General features: G+C 38.0%; 1 protein-coding gene and 1 long non-coding RNA gene across 2 annotated transcripts in view; one reads left to right on the top strand and one right to left on the bottom strand.

The window, feature by feature from the left end:
• Window positions 1-13,761, top strand: part of gnal (G protein subunit alpha L) — a 157,620-nt gene that overhangs the window by 21,802 nt on the left and 122,057 nt on the right. The gene's annotated exons all lie outside the window — the stretch shown is intronic.
• LOC134298921 (uncharacterized) lies at window positions 12,601-13,269 on the bottom strand. Its single transcript, XR_010006040.1, has 2 exons — window positions 13,049-13,269; window positions 12,601-12,831 (listed from the first exon to the last, which is right to left on the bottom strand). It is a non-coding gene; the product is annotated as an uncharacterized LOC134298921 (long non-coding RNA).

The raw sequence follows: 13,761 nt of genomic DNA on the forward strand, positions 1-13,761 counted from the left end.
AAGGTATGCAAATCCTGTGAAAAACAAGATACCAAGATGTCAGAAAAAGAACTAATGTGCACAAATATTTTTTTGTAGTGCAACTGAAAAGGATGGGTGAGCATTCTGGCTCAGCCAAGGAGGACATGCGGTTTAGATGAAAGGATCTAGATAACAACATACTGGTATACTTTCAGGGAGTGGTCTGTTGTTTAAGAAGGCCTGTTTTGTTCTCTGGGATGTGCCTGGCCTATGAGCTAGTGGCGTCATATTAAAAGTGTCCTTGCAGTGCTTCACTCATTATAATTATAGTCATAGCCCAGTAAATTAAAAGTAAAGTACATAAAAAGGATGCTGTCATAAATATTAAGATGCTATCCATTTGTGGTTGTTGATCCCAAAAATATAATACAGGTTGAATATCTCTTATCTAAAATGCTTGACCCTGCTTAGCTTCCTAGATAGATAGGATCTGATTCCTTTAGGGTATTATGCTGTACCTTTTCTAGCCCAAAAAGTATTTCCTGTATTCACAGAAAGGAGCACTGCCTTGTTATAGGAAGATAACAGTTTGTCACCTTGCAGTCTATCAGTCAACAGATATAAGCTTCTTTGCCAGAAAGGAAAGAACACAATGTTTTTTGCCTTTTTAAAATGTACTTGAAGAATATTCCTGGTCCGGTGAGGTACAGTAGGGCTGATATCAGTCACCAAAATATTTTTGAAACAAAAAAGTAAGCAGTTCTGACACTGAAAAAGAGTAGTGTTATTTTGTTACAAAGCATCATAGACATCACTCATTAGGTGCCCATTAACACTATATTATAAACATCACGCCCAATAGAAATGAATCAGATTGCTAGGTGAAGAATTAGATACCATATTTCCCCAAAGATGGGCTAGGTCTTATTTTCAGGGGATGTCTTATTTTTTCACAGTTCCTTTTTTGTACTTTTGTACTTTCCCTTCCTTCCTTCTTTAGACTTATCCTTAGGAAGGAAGTAGAAAGAGGGATTTATAATATTATTTTATGATTTATACTATTATTTTAGTGTTTATTAAAAAACCGCAAAACGGCAAGGCTGCGAAAAGCAAACCGCGAAGTAGTGAGGGAACACTGTATCTATCTTAAGAAGGATCTGGGAATCTGACCCGAGCCTGGGAGAGGGAAATGCCTCTGCATTAGATCTGATCTGTGAAAATGGGGGTTAAGGTAATAATATTTATATAATATATATATATATATCAAGAAGGATCTGGGAATCTAACCTCAATCTGGGAGATGGAAATGCCTCCGCATTAGATCTGATCTGTGGAAATGTAATATTATTAATAACAGTAGTACTCTGGGGAAGATCTAAACATTTTAAAAGTTGGTCGGCTAAAAGGGATCAAAATGCCCTCCATGTGTAGCGATTTTCACCCCTCTAGCCCAAACCCCGAGGGGGGGATGAGCCTCGGAAGCCCTCCCATTGCCCCCAATGGCACAAAGATTTTCATGTTTTTCGTTAGCCAGACGAAAATTCGTGTCATATAGGCAGCCCATTTTCGTTAGCGGGACACAAATACAAAAATGAGATGACACGAATGAAACTACACAAAACGAACAGCAATTCCACATGAATGCACAACTTTAATGTAGACATAGCACCCCCCCTCCCAACACACAAATACCTCCAATCAATATATGAAGTTCCAGCACACAAATACCTCCAATCAATTTGTGAAGTTTTAATGACTGCTCATGAAAACAGCAGAGGGCACATTTCCTCTTCTGAAACTTTTATGGTCTTCGATGAAAAGGAGTTGTGTTTACGGAAATGCACTTTTCCTATGATTTCCACAAAAGTGGAAATATAACATCTGTACTTTTTAACATGTAGCTGCTAAGGCAGGCTTATCTGCTGTTCCTTTTTATCTCTGTTTTGTCTCTTGTTTTGCAGTTCACACATATTCAGTAAGCACCCATGATGGCAGCTGTTTTTTACCTTACCTGTTGGAAGTTACAATAGGATTGGCTTTTCCAGACTCAGATAATTGCTTTTGTATTGTTTACTATAGACACGGTGCTACAACTTCATACTGAAAATCTGTTTCTCCAGACCATCACCATTCTCCCAATGCCAGTGCAGAAGGTGAGAAGGAAAGAGGGTCTGAATGGATATAAAAAGACTTTGAGCTTCATTGTCAAAGGTTTTGTTAACTGGGGTATGCCTATATTTATTCTGTAAACCTTGTGGTATTGCAAACAGTGTACAAGAAAAATCTTCAACCTTGGAATAGAAACATTCTTTCCAGCTTAATTTCAGAACTGCTGGCCTTTGCATCATATGGATGTACTTGTCCTGCACTCTCCTTCGTGCCTCTTTTGTTATTCATTTCCTCTTTGCAGGGTCATAGTGCTTTCTGGAAGTATTGTTTCACCTCTGTTTTCAAGAACTCATTAATAGTTGCTTAATGGAAAATTGTTGAAAGATATTTTTCAGCATCTTTTCAGCTTCTGTAAATCAATTTCATCTTTAGTTTTGGGGAAATAGTTTAACATGTATCTTTAAAAACCTGACCTCTCATAGCAGAACTATTTTTTTCCAACTTGGTTTATCTGTCCACACATGCAGTGTTAGGATTCAGTCCAAGACATACATTCAAATCTGGCCTAGCTATGCAACTCGCTGTTTAGTTTTGGAAAACTAATGCCTTACCAAGTCTTTCAGTGTTGACTCAGAAATATTATGTAAGCTTTGTAACGCAGTGCAGTTTGTAAGAATTATTATAACAAAGGTATTGGTTTTGTGAATTTAAATTATATGGGAGCACCCAATGGCGCATTGGGTTAAACCACTGAGCTGCTGAACTTGCTGACCGAAAGGCTGGCAGTTTGAATCCCAGGAGCAGAGTGAGCTCCCGCTATTAGCCCCAGCGTCTGCCAGCCCAGAAGTTTGAAAACATGCAAATATGAGATCAGTAGGTACCGCTTCTGCGGGAACGTAACGGCGCTCAATGGAGTCATGCTGGCCACATGACCTAGGAGGTGTCTACAGACAACGCCGGCTCTTTGACCTAGACATGGAGATGAGCACCAACCCCCAGAGTCGGACACGTCTACACTTAATGTCAGGGGAAACCTTTACCTTTACCTATATGAGGAGAATACGCTTTGGGCTAGATTCTCATTAAACAGAACTCCATTCTTTGCATGGTTTCTTTGGAATAAGTTGGGAACCTAGCAGTTCGAAAATATGCAAATGTGAGTAGATCAATAGGTTCTGCTCTGGCGGGAAGGTAACAGCGCTCCATGCAGTCATGCTGGCCACATGATCTTGGAGGCATCTACAGACAACACTGGCTCTTCGGCTTAGAAACTGAGTTGAGCACCAGCCCCCAGAGTCAGACACTACTAGACTTAGCATAAGGGGAAACCTTTACCTTTACCTATTTGAATTACACACAAGTTACTTTGCACTGTATTAATCCTGCATTTTTTCTTACATTGTTAATCAATTTACAATTGCTTTCTGTAATGTCATTTAAGGAGTATTTTTATAGAACATTCTTCTCTTACCAAACGAGTTGTTTATCCAGTCTTGGATTTAGAGTAGACAAGAGGGCACATTTATACTGGCACTTAGGTTGATTCTGAACTGGAATAGCAGAAATCAAGTTCACTGTGTGGATCATTAGTTTGACGTCTATGAAACTGATTCAAAGTCTGGATGGTCATTATGCAACCACAGAGGTTGACCTTGAACCAGTTCTAGTATCTGCTGGATCTGCGACTTTACAACCGTGGAGAATGCATTTTTTTTTTTTTACAATTTCCTCAGTGGGAATATGCATGTGCACATCAGTAGAGTGGTTCAGGTGTCCGCACAGCAATTCTCATTCTGTGGAGTTGCTTTTGCTGTGCGATGCAGTTTACAGTGCAGACTCCTGGTGTTCATTAAAGGTTCTGTTTTGGAGTGTCCTTCAACTTTGCTTATCTCATTTCAAATGGCTTAAAGTGTGCTGCAGCATGCTTTTGTGGTGTGTGCTGTATAGCCACCACACTTTGAAGCTGGGTCCAAGCTGCATGTAATGGTCAGTGGAGAGAAGGGCCAGGCATAAAAGAATGAATTCTTTGGTGTGATACTAGGCACTTATCTCTGGTATCAAGGTTCCTGGGCTTATACCTCTAATACCTTTAAGGATAGGAGTACATGGCTGCGTGAGGCAGATGCCACTGCTGTTCTGTTGCCTGGTAACAGGTGCTTGGTTACGCAGTTAGTGATTGTCATATGTTCTCCCTCTCTCCTACATTTAAAGCATTTCACCTTTCCTATGTAAGATTCACAGGCATATTTAACATTATGTCAGTGCCTATTTGCAGACCTAAAATTGTTTTTAAACAAGGACTTTGGTCTTTGGATGTTCAGGTTAAATATAGCTGTAAAGTGATAGTGGTCTAGAAGCTGGTGCTGCAGCCCTGCTAAAACTATGTGGGTGTGGACTAAATGAGTGCGTTGATGGAGATTATTAGGATCACCTGCTTCTAGTTTTCCAAAGGAAACAAGCATACAAATATAGTTAATTAAGGAAAGGTAAAGCTGGTATATTAATTTTTCCTGTTATTAATAAAATTGTAGCCCATATGGTTGATTCAAAAATTCATTTTAATTTATTAATGCTCTTTATTGCTGCCTATGAGGAAGCATATCTTGTCAGTTGATAAGTCTGTCCAGTCATTTTTTATAGTACATGTGTGTACATGTTACTCCTGTTTACATTTAATTATTCTTTAGGAAGCTCTTTCAGCTGCACATTTTAAAAATACATGTTACAAACAAGATTTTTGGAGGTTTTGGAGGATTTTTGGAAGTTGAATTTGTTTGTAAGTCAGAACAGGTACATTTTAACTCCAGTCAAAAATATATATCTTTTAGCTTTGGATAGCATAGGGAAGGGTTAGCATCTCTGTGGTATTTCTCTTGCTGTCTTTTCCCCTGTTCAGAAGATTTCACCTCACTTTCTGTCCCAGTGATACTTGGATTTTGAAAAATGTGGCTTGTTGTGAAAACAAGGATTGGAGATAAAGCTTCATTGGAGACACCTTTCCCCCATGATATCACATTCAGGGGTGTATTTCCCTTCCTAGGGGTAGATTTCTCTCACTTCCTGTTGCCTCGTCCCAGTTCTTAACTATGAGTCATTTGTAAGTTAGGTGCTTGTAACTCGGGAACTGCCTATATTATGACATGTTTAAAGTTATGGATCAGTATGGCTCATACACATTCTTCACAATATTACAGAAATACAGGAGTTTTTGTTATGAAATTGACAACAAAAACCTTGACAGATGAAAGCATATAGGATGGGCAATACATGGCTCAGCTATACTACGTCCAAAAGGACCTTGGAATTATTATTGATCATAAGTTGAACATGAACCAGCAGCATTATGCTGCAGCAAAGAAGGCCAATCCTATTTTAGCCTCCATTAATAGGGATATTGTTTCTAAACCGAGAAAAATAAACATTCCACAAACATGCCACCAAATTCTGTGCTGGTCAGACCTCGCGTTTCGTAGTACGTTCAATACCTCTTTTTTTAAAGGATGTAGATAAGTTGGAGTGGGTTCCGAGAAGGATTTAAAAAGAGTATTGAAAGCAAATCATATGATGAAAAATTGAAGTATGTTCAGCTTGGTGAAGAGAAGATTGAGGGATGATGTAATTTACCTCTTTAAATATCTCCAGAGCTGTCACAGGGAGAAGGAAGCAGGCTGCTTCCTTCTTTCTCCAGAAGTGCAGGACCAAGTCTAATGGTTTGAAATTACAAAAGGGGAGCTTTTAATTAATCATTAGAAGGAGCTTCTTCACAGTAAGAGCATTTTGGCAGTTGAACCAATTTTCTAGAGAAGTGGTGAAGTCTCCTTCTGCATGGCTTCAAAAAGAAGTGGGAGATTCTGCATTAGGCAGTGGGTTGGATTAGATGGCCTTTGAACTCTATAATTTGAAGAGCATATTGATTTAAGTTTAAATGTTATTCATTGATTAAATTCTCAGTGCAGATCACTGACCAGGAAGAAATAGGGGCCCAGTCCTTTCTCCTGCATTTATTAGCCCGTGTGGACAGCAGACCAGCCTAAATCAGACCCAGTCTGGTTGTCCACAGTGCCCCAAAGCTGAAGGATATGATGGCATTTTAAGCAAATTTCATGGTACACCCCCCCCAACTTTGTCTGAAGCATTGCAAAGCCAGATGAACCCAGTTTAACCCACTGTACTCACCAAAGTGGAGAATCAGGATTCAACTCAGAATGAGTCCAGGTTTTCATGCCCATGTAGAGGAGCCCACAAACACAGAATGTACTAGGAGGCCCTAATAATGTAAGTAATGACAGATTTTGACATGGGATCCTCAAAAGCCAAAGCACAGGCCAGTCCTTACAGTTGAAATATTTTTGTTTTGTTTTTGCAGAGAAAGACTTTTTCAACATATTTTAGACATGCTCTTTTTATGCCTAGGATAATGACAGTTTCCCCTTTACTGTTGCAAAATGAAGGCATTCTCCCATCTTCCAAATATAAATTAAATACATATTAATGAAATATTATTTTAATTAATGACAGTCAAAATAAATAAGTGCATTTTAAGTTCGGTATTTTAAATTCTTGAATGTGGAAGTATTGGGGAGGACTCTAAAGTCAAACTAATGCAAAACTTTGGCTGGAACATTGATAATGTCTAATAAAACTACTGAAAAAGAAAAGTGTGGGAGGTTTGCAGGGGGTGGGGAGCAGAAGAAAGGAGAAATTGCTCAGTGGAGAACAAGAGATTTCTGATACCGTGTTTCCCTGAAAATAAGACAGTGTCTTATATTAATTTTTGCTCCCAAAGATGCGCTAGGTCTTATTTTCAGGGGATGTCTTATTTTTCCATAAAGAATTCACATTTATTGTTGAACAAAAAATGAACATTATATACTGTACAGTAGTTGTCATCACAAACCAGACAAACTGTGAATCCTATCAAGAATTTCTTGTTATTACCATTATTTCCATGTACAACACTCTATAGTATGTACATTTACCAATCTCGCATACTCTGGAGTTCTGTTTGGCGGGCATGCTTCCAAACAAAAACTTTGCTAGGTCTTACTTTCGGGGAGGCCTTATATTTAGCAATTCAGCAAAACCTCTACTAGGTCTTATTTTCCGGGGATGTCTTATTTTCAGGGAAACAGGGTAGTAGCCGTATAAAGGAAGAGGAATTTGACTGATTGATCTATACAATAATTACAATATTAAACACAGTGAACAGAATAGAAACAAATACATGTAATGATCTTGGAAATGCTATCCTGTGCATTGTGCACATTAACAAGCATTAAAAAAACACCTTCGCTTTCTGAGTTGAAAATGACACCTGATCTATTTTGGGGGCCAGGGAGAAAATAATGACCAATGTAAGTTTTCTACTGTTGTACTGTTGCCTGTTGCTCCAACTTTGGAAAGTTCCCATGACTTACAAATGGAATCTAAGCTATGATTTTTAAAAAGTAGTTTTTAAAGGTATATTACTGGAAGTGATATATTTTATGTTGCGCCATGTTAGAAATCTGGAACTGAACTTGTTCCCAGATACTTCTAGGAAATATTAATGTCCAATGCAATATTTGAAAATGTTGATGCTCACTTCCTAAATGTAACATTCTTTAGTTATGAACATACCTTTTAAACTAAAGGGTATTCCATGAAAGCATTAAAATGCCTAACTATACCACTGATGTGCTGCAGTGAGTCCGTTCAGTCATTTGTGTGCATATTGGCTTTCTCTGTTACCAAATACTGCAGCATAATTTCCTGGCAAATCTGGTTAACCACATATCATAGTGGTTAAGGATCCATTTCTAATCCTTTTCTTTGAGTTAAAGAAAAACCAAAGCCTCTAAATAAAGCTGCAGTGTTGTCTGGGAGGAATTCTCTGTGCAGCCCCGAGTTCCATTAGAAGGAGAGTGAAATCCTGGTACTAAGAGCCCAAAAGCACACACCATGTTTTCACTATTTATCTTTTGCTGTTCAGCATGTTGACTCAGAAAACCCTCAAACAATTTGTTTGTTGTGTTTGGATTATCACGAGGTCTATTAGATCATCTAATTGAAAAGAAACTACTTTGTTATGCTGGCATTTTTCCAGTAATTGTTTGTACTAAAGTAAAAAAAAAAAAAGAATATTCCTCTACTAAATGATTTTTTAACTGTGACCTTAGATTGTAATGGTTCGAATGCTGGACATATTCAGATGTAATATCGAGCCATGGTTTGGCAATTACATACTCTAGCCGAGGACTCTTCTTGACACAAGGCTCAAAGCTTTTAATCAAGATGAAACCATCTTTCAACTGAAACACATCAGCACAATCAAAAAAGAGAAAAAATACAGGAAAGTTGTTCCCTACAGGTGCCAAATACAGCTAAAACAAGTTACTGTGAACTGATGTAGTCATTTAGGTCGATCATTTGGGTCGATCATTGGGATGTTCTTCAAGTAATTGCAAAGAGGAACATGGTAGAAAGATTCCAAAATCCATGTTGTAGATTCAACTCTTTGTTTATGTTAATGACTAAAAGGTGGTCTTCCACCCTCCGTATGTGAGGGTCCTTAATTTAGGTTGACAGAATAAAGTGTAGTCCCAAGCGATGGATTGGAGAGTTGGCATCACTCTTGGTGACTTATTGAATGAGCAGCAATGGGTACAGACATATCCTAATTATTATGACTCTCAGATCATTCTTAGTAGTTCTGATCAGTGGTATGGTGCCTGCTGCCATAACTTGAAAATCAGAAAGAGTGTGTGATATGTGCATTCTACTTCCCTCTGAAACTACAGTAGAGTCTCGTTTACCCAACATAAACAGGCTGGCAGAACATTGGATAAGCGAAAATGTTGGATAATAAGTAGGGATTAAGGAAAAGCCTATTAAACATCAAATTACGTTGTGATTTTACAAATTAAGCACCAAAATCACCATATTTTACAACAAATTGACAGAAAAAAACAATTTAATACACGGTAACGTTATGTAGTAATTACTGTATTTACGAATTTAGCACCAAAACATTGCAGTATATTGAAAACATTGACTACAAAAAACTGACTACTAAAAGACAGACTGCGTTGGATAATACAGAACATTGGATAAGTGAAGGTTAGATAAGTGAGACTCTACTATATTTTATTCCCATCTTGAAAACTAGAACACTGTGTCACAAAACCACAATTTACTGTTTTTTTTCCCTAGCTTCATGGTGTTTCTGACCTTTAGGAGCAATTCTTGAGGGAGCAGATAATGGCTCTTGTGGGAAGATATTACTGAAAAATTAACGTGTAGCAATCTGTTCAATGCCCTTGTATTCCTAGCACAAAATCTGGACTGATCTTTGCAGTTTTTGTTTTTATTTTGTTATTCCTTACTCATATAGAGTCAATACTGGTCATGGCTGGGCTGGGCTGGACCTCATTGGACTTCATATGAATAATAGGCTCCAGAGGTATATGATTAGATTGTGTATTAATTTGTTCATAGGCTTTAGTGAGATTGGAACACAGTAAACTCTCATAGGATTATGTGCTATATTTTTCATCATGTAAAACTGTTTGGACTCAAGTATCGTAGTAGTATAAGACATATTTTCTCTGGACATTATTGTAAATAGTGGCATACCAACTTAACTAGGCCACTCCATCTTGCTGGTGAAGCAAGCTGTGACCTTTCAAATTTAAAACATGTTTCAATCTTTTACAAGGTGCTACAGAAAGAACTCTTAATCTTTCCTGTCTGCTTCCTCTTAGTAGCTGTAGTGTTTGGTTGATTAAATTCTGTACAGTGTACCAGTATAATGCCATGTCTCAATGTTTTGTTTTCTTCTAAACACAAAGAAAGCACATGCTTATATTCCAAAACTATAAATAATCAACCAAAATGTTTTTAAGGGCTCTTGTTACATTGCTTGTTTTTGTAATATTGATGGGATTTCAGTCTTTTCACAATGAAAACATAGTTAACAAGCACATGGACACTTAAGAAAACTAATCATAGGGTTCTAATTGTTTTATTTGAAAACAATACAGGAGAAAAGGATGAGGTGCAGGAAAAGTACTGAGAAAGGAAGGAAAGAGGAGAGGCCTCAAATAAGTTAAATATAGACAAGAAAGAGACAGAGATAAATAAATGGCTGCAATAGCTTGTGGAAAGAGAGAACAAGAGTAAGGGCATGATTAATGTAGAGAATAGTGGTCTCCTTGGGAGTAGATAGCTGGAAGGAATCCTCCTTATTGCATTTGTCAGAAACTGGCCAAACCTGAAGCTACATCCCTAGTTCAGCTGTTATGTGTATTCATGGATCTCACAGGTCCAGAAGAACAGGCTTGTTTCTCTTATTCCTTCTTGTTCTTTGTCTCCAGAGTCAGAAGCCAGCTGGAGAGGCCACTAAGGGTGAGCTCCGGAACTCAAACCACTGTAAGATGCACTTACAGTGCAGAGTACTAGTTGATTGCTTATTCCTTTCCTGAGTACAAATTTGGCAGTAGGGGAAATCTTTTTCCTGTCTTCCAGAGAATGGCTTTCAGAGGTTGCCAGCAGCAATCCAGATATATTTAAAGTTGATGAAACTGGATGGCATATTTGAAGTGTTAGCTACATTAATAACGCTCTCAAATACAAAAAGAACTAAAATCCCATACTTACCATCATGCAGATGAGATCTGAAATAGGAACATAGCAGGTTCCTATAATTCTTCTTCTGTGGTGGCCACTGTTAAATACGAATTTCACTGAGTTAAAGAGGTTCTGTTTATTTCAGTGGCACTTGTGAACAATGTATTGAAATAAGCACAGGATCTGAAACAACAGAGATGATCTAGATATGAGCTACAAAATAGCATGCTGAGTCAGATGGAATAAGTAAGGATTAAGTTGTCTTTTAAAGTCCTTTTTATATATATTAACATGCCTTACATTGATCTAATTGATTAAAATATGAATTGATTAAAAGATAGCCTTGATTACACTATGTAACACAATTTGTGTTTCTGGGTTATCAATGTCACTTCCTATTAAAAAAAAAACATGGGAAAAGTTTATTAAACTGAAAACGTTTTTGCAGGACATCCTGCAGCACATTTTGCTATAGTTTTTCAATGATTAATTAGTGGCAGCCACAAAAACTAATAGTCTGGAGTATAACAACTACTTTCAAAGTAAGTACTACACAATTAAACAGGAAATAACACTTTCAAACTAGGAAAGACATTTCTTCAAAATTTGTTAGATAGTGTTATTTGAATCAATCTCAGTCAAAAATTTATATTTCACACATACATTACATAAAATATTTCATAGGAAAATCAGCCTTGTCTTTATGAGCAATCAAACATTAGTTGTAGAGTAGATGGAAGATTTGGATCACTGTTAAAGAAATGGTGTGCCACAATATTTGATTGCTCTGATGCATAACTATACTTAGGACAAATGGTTATCATCAGATTAGAATACAGAGAAATAGATTGGTTTACAATTGGTAAGAGGCTCAGGCAAAACTGCATCTTTCTGCTCTATTTATTATTATTATTATTATTATTATTATTATTATTATTATTATTATTATTAATTTCTATCCTGCTTCTCTCCCGTGGGTGGGATTCAAAGCGGCGGATGGGATTAACTTGTATGCTGAAAATATGGTTTATAAAAGCTGGATTAGACTCAAAGGAAGTAGACATAAAAATAATGAAACATCAAAAATGTTAGATATGTAGATGACACTGCTACTGACAGAACAACACATGACATATTTGTGGAGTGTTGGAAATATATGCGTATTTACCAAGCATTTGACTATTCCACATTTTTACACCCAGAATTGAAATGAATTTAGTTACCATTGTTCCTACTTGATGTTGACAAGAGACACAACACTCTGAAGGTGCAAAATATTTGTACTGTGACACAAAAGTTAAGTAAATAAAAACAAAGTTTTACTTGTTGGTTTCATAAGTATTCACACCCCTGAATCAATGCTTGGTATAAATCTCTCTGACGTGTAAATTTGCACATCTACAATGGGTGAGTTCTGTTAGGTTGGATGGGGACAATTGGTGAACAGGAATTTTCAGAACTTGCTACAGAGTCTCAATCAGATTTAGGTCTTGGGCTTTGACTGAATTAATCCAAGACATTTAGGTTCTTGCTTTTAAACCATGCCAGTACCACTTTAGCATTGCTGTTCTGCTGCAAGGAGAGTTTCTTCATTAATCACATGACCGTCGCAGAATGAAGCAGCTTCTTCTGTAGTGTTGCCCTGTATTTGTCTGCATCCATCTTGCTCTTAAACTGACCAGTTTTTAGTCCCTGTTAAGGAAAGGCACCTCTGACATCCTTTACTGTGACAAGAGTAAGGAACGCTGTTGCCTTTTTGCCATTCATGATGGGTTTTTATTTTGGTGTGGAACCAAAAGATTCAGCTTGAGAATCTTCATCTGCATGTTTTCTATGTCTCACACATGCCTTTTGCAAACTTCAAATGGGCTGTTTGTCAAGACCCAGGCTACAGAACACCAATAACCATGCGCAGAGGCCAGATTCTATCTAATATCTTTATTAAAGAAATATATAAAGTCAATAAAAACAAGTGAAGAATATAGTTCAGAAGTAGACCTTTCAGGAAAGGTCAAATATAGTCCAGGAAAATAATGTCCAATATGTGATATTAGAGTCCAAAGTTATAATCCATTAACCGAAACACACACTTTGCCAAGCAATAGTGTGGGGAGATGACAAGGTCTTTTAGTCCATTGAAGCTTGACAACAAGGCTGGAAAACAAACTTGATTCTTGGCTAGACAAGACTTGATACGAGGCAAACAAGAAGCAAGAACAAGGTCCGTGGCGAGGTCCGCGGCAAAACGTGAAACAAGGCAGGCTTGGAACTTGGTCCGGGAAACAAGGAACTGGGGTTACGAAGTCCACACACGATCTCACTCCTCAAGCTGACAGGTTGACTCCGCAAGGTTTCCTTTGCGGCAAAACACCTAAATAGGGTCTCGTTTTCCCGCCAGAAGAACACTTTCCCTGGAGAACGAGAAGTGAAACCCAACTCTGTCCAGATGCATGACTCCTTAGAATTTCCCAAGGGAAGCAGACCTAATCAGCTAGTTGTTTGGCTGCGATTCTGAGGCTCCGGCGATTAGCCTCCCTGGCTCCTCTATCTCTATTATAATTGTCCTTTCCGGAAAACGGGGGAGAATTCTGCCCAAGGCTTGTTTGGCTGACTTCTTGAGGGCAAACATCCTCCAGGTGCAGGGGCTCCGATTCTGGCTGAACCGGTGGAAATCCCTCCTCGTCCGCCACAATAGTACTAGGAACAGGACTACAAGGCCCATGAGACATCACACTGTTATAGGTTTGATTCAGCATCGATTTGCTTATCATTGCTGCTGTTGTGTGCCTTCAGGTAATTTTTGACTTATGGAGACCATAAGATGAACGAATAATGTCATTTTCTCAGAAATATTTGTTCAGAGGGATTTTGCCATTGCCTTCCTCGGGAGCTGAGAACATGTGACTTGACCACTGTTCCTCAGTGAGTTTATGTGGCTGAGGATTTGAATTGTGGTCTTCCAAAGTCCTAGTCTAATGGGAAGACCACTAACACGCTCACTCTCATTCTTATCATTCTTCCATAAAACTAAGCTTTCTGGAGTGTATAGGTGATAAATGTTCCAAAGATGCTTTTTCCTGTCTC

This window comes from Anolis carolinensis, chromosome 4 (genome assembly GCF_035594765.1).
Source record: "Anolis carolinensis isolate JA03-04 chromosome 4, rAnoCar3.1.pri, whole genome shotgun sequence".
Classification (NCBI taxonomy): domain Eukaryota; kingdom Metazoa; phylum Chordata; class Lepidosauria; order Squamata; family Dactyloidae; genus Anolis; species Anolis carolinensis.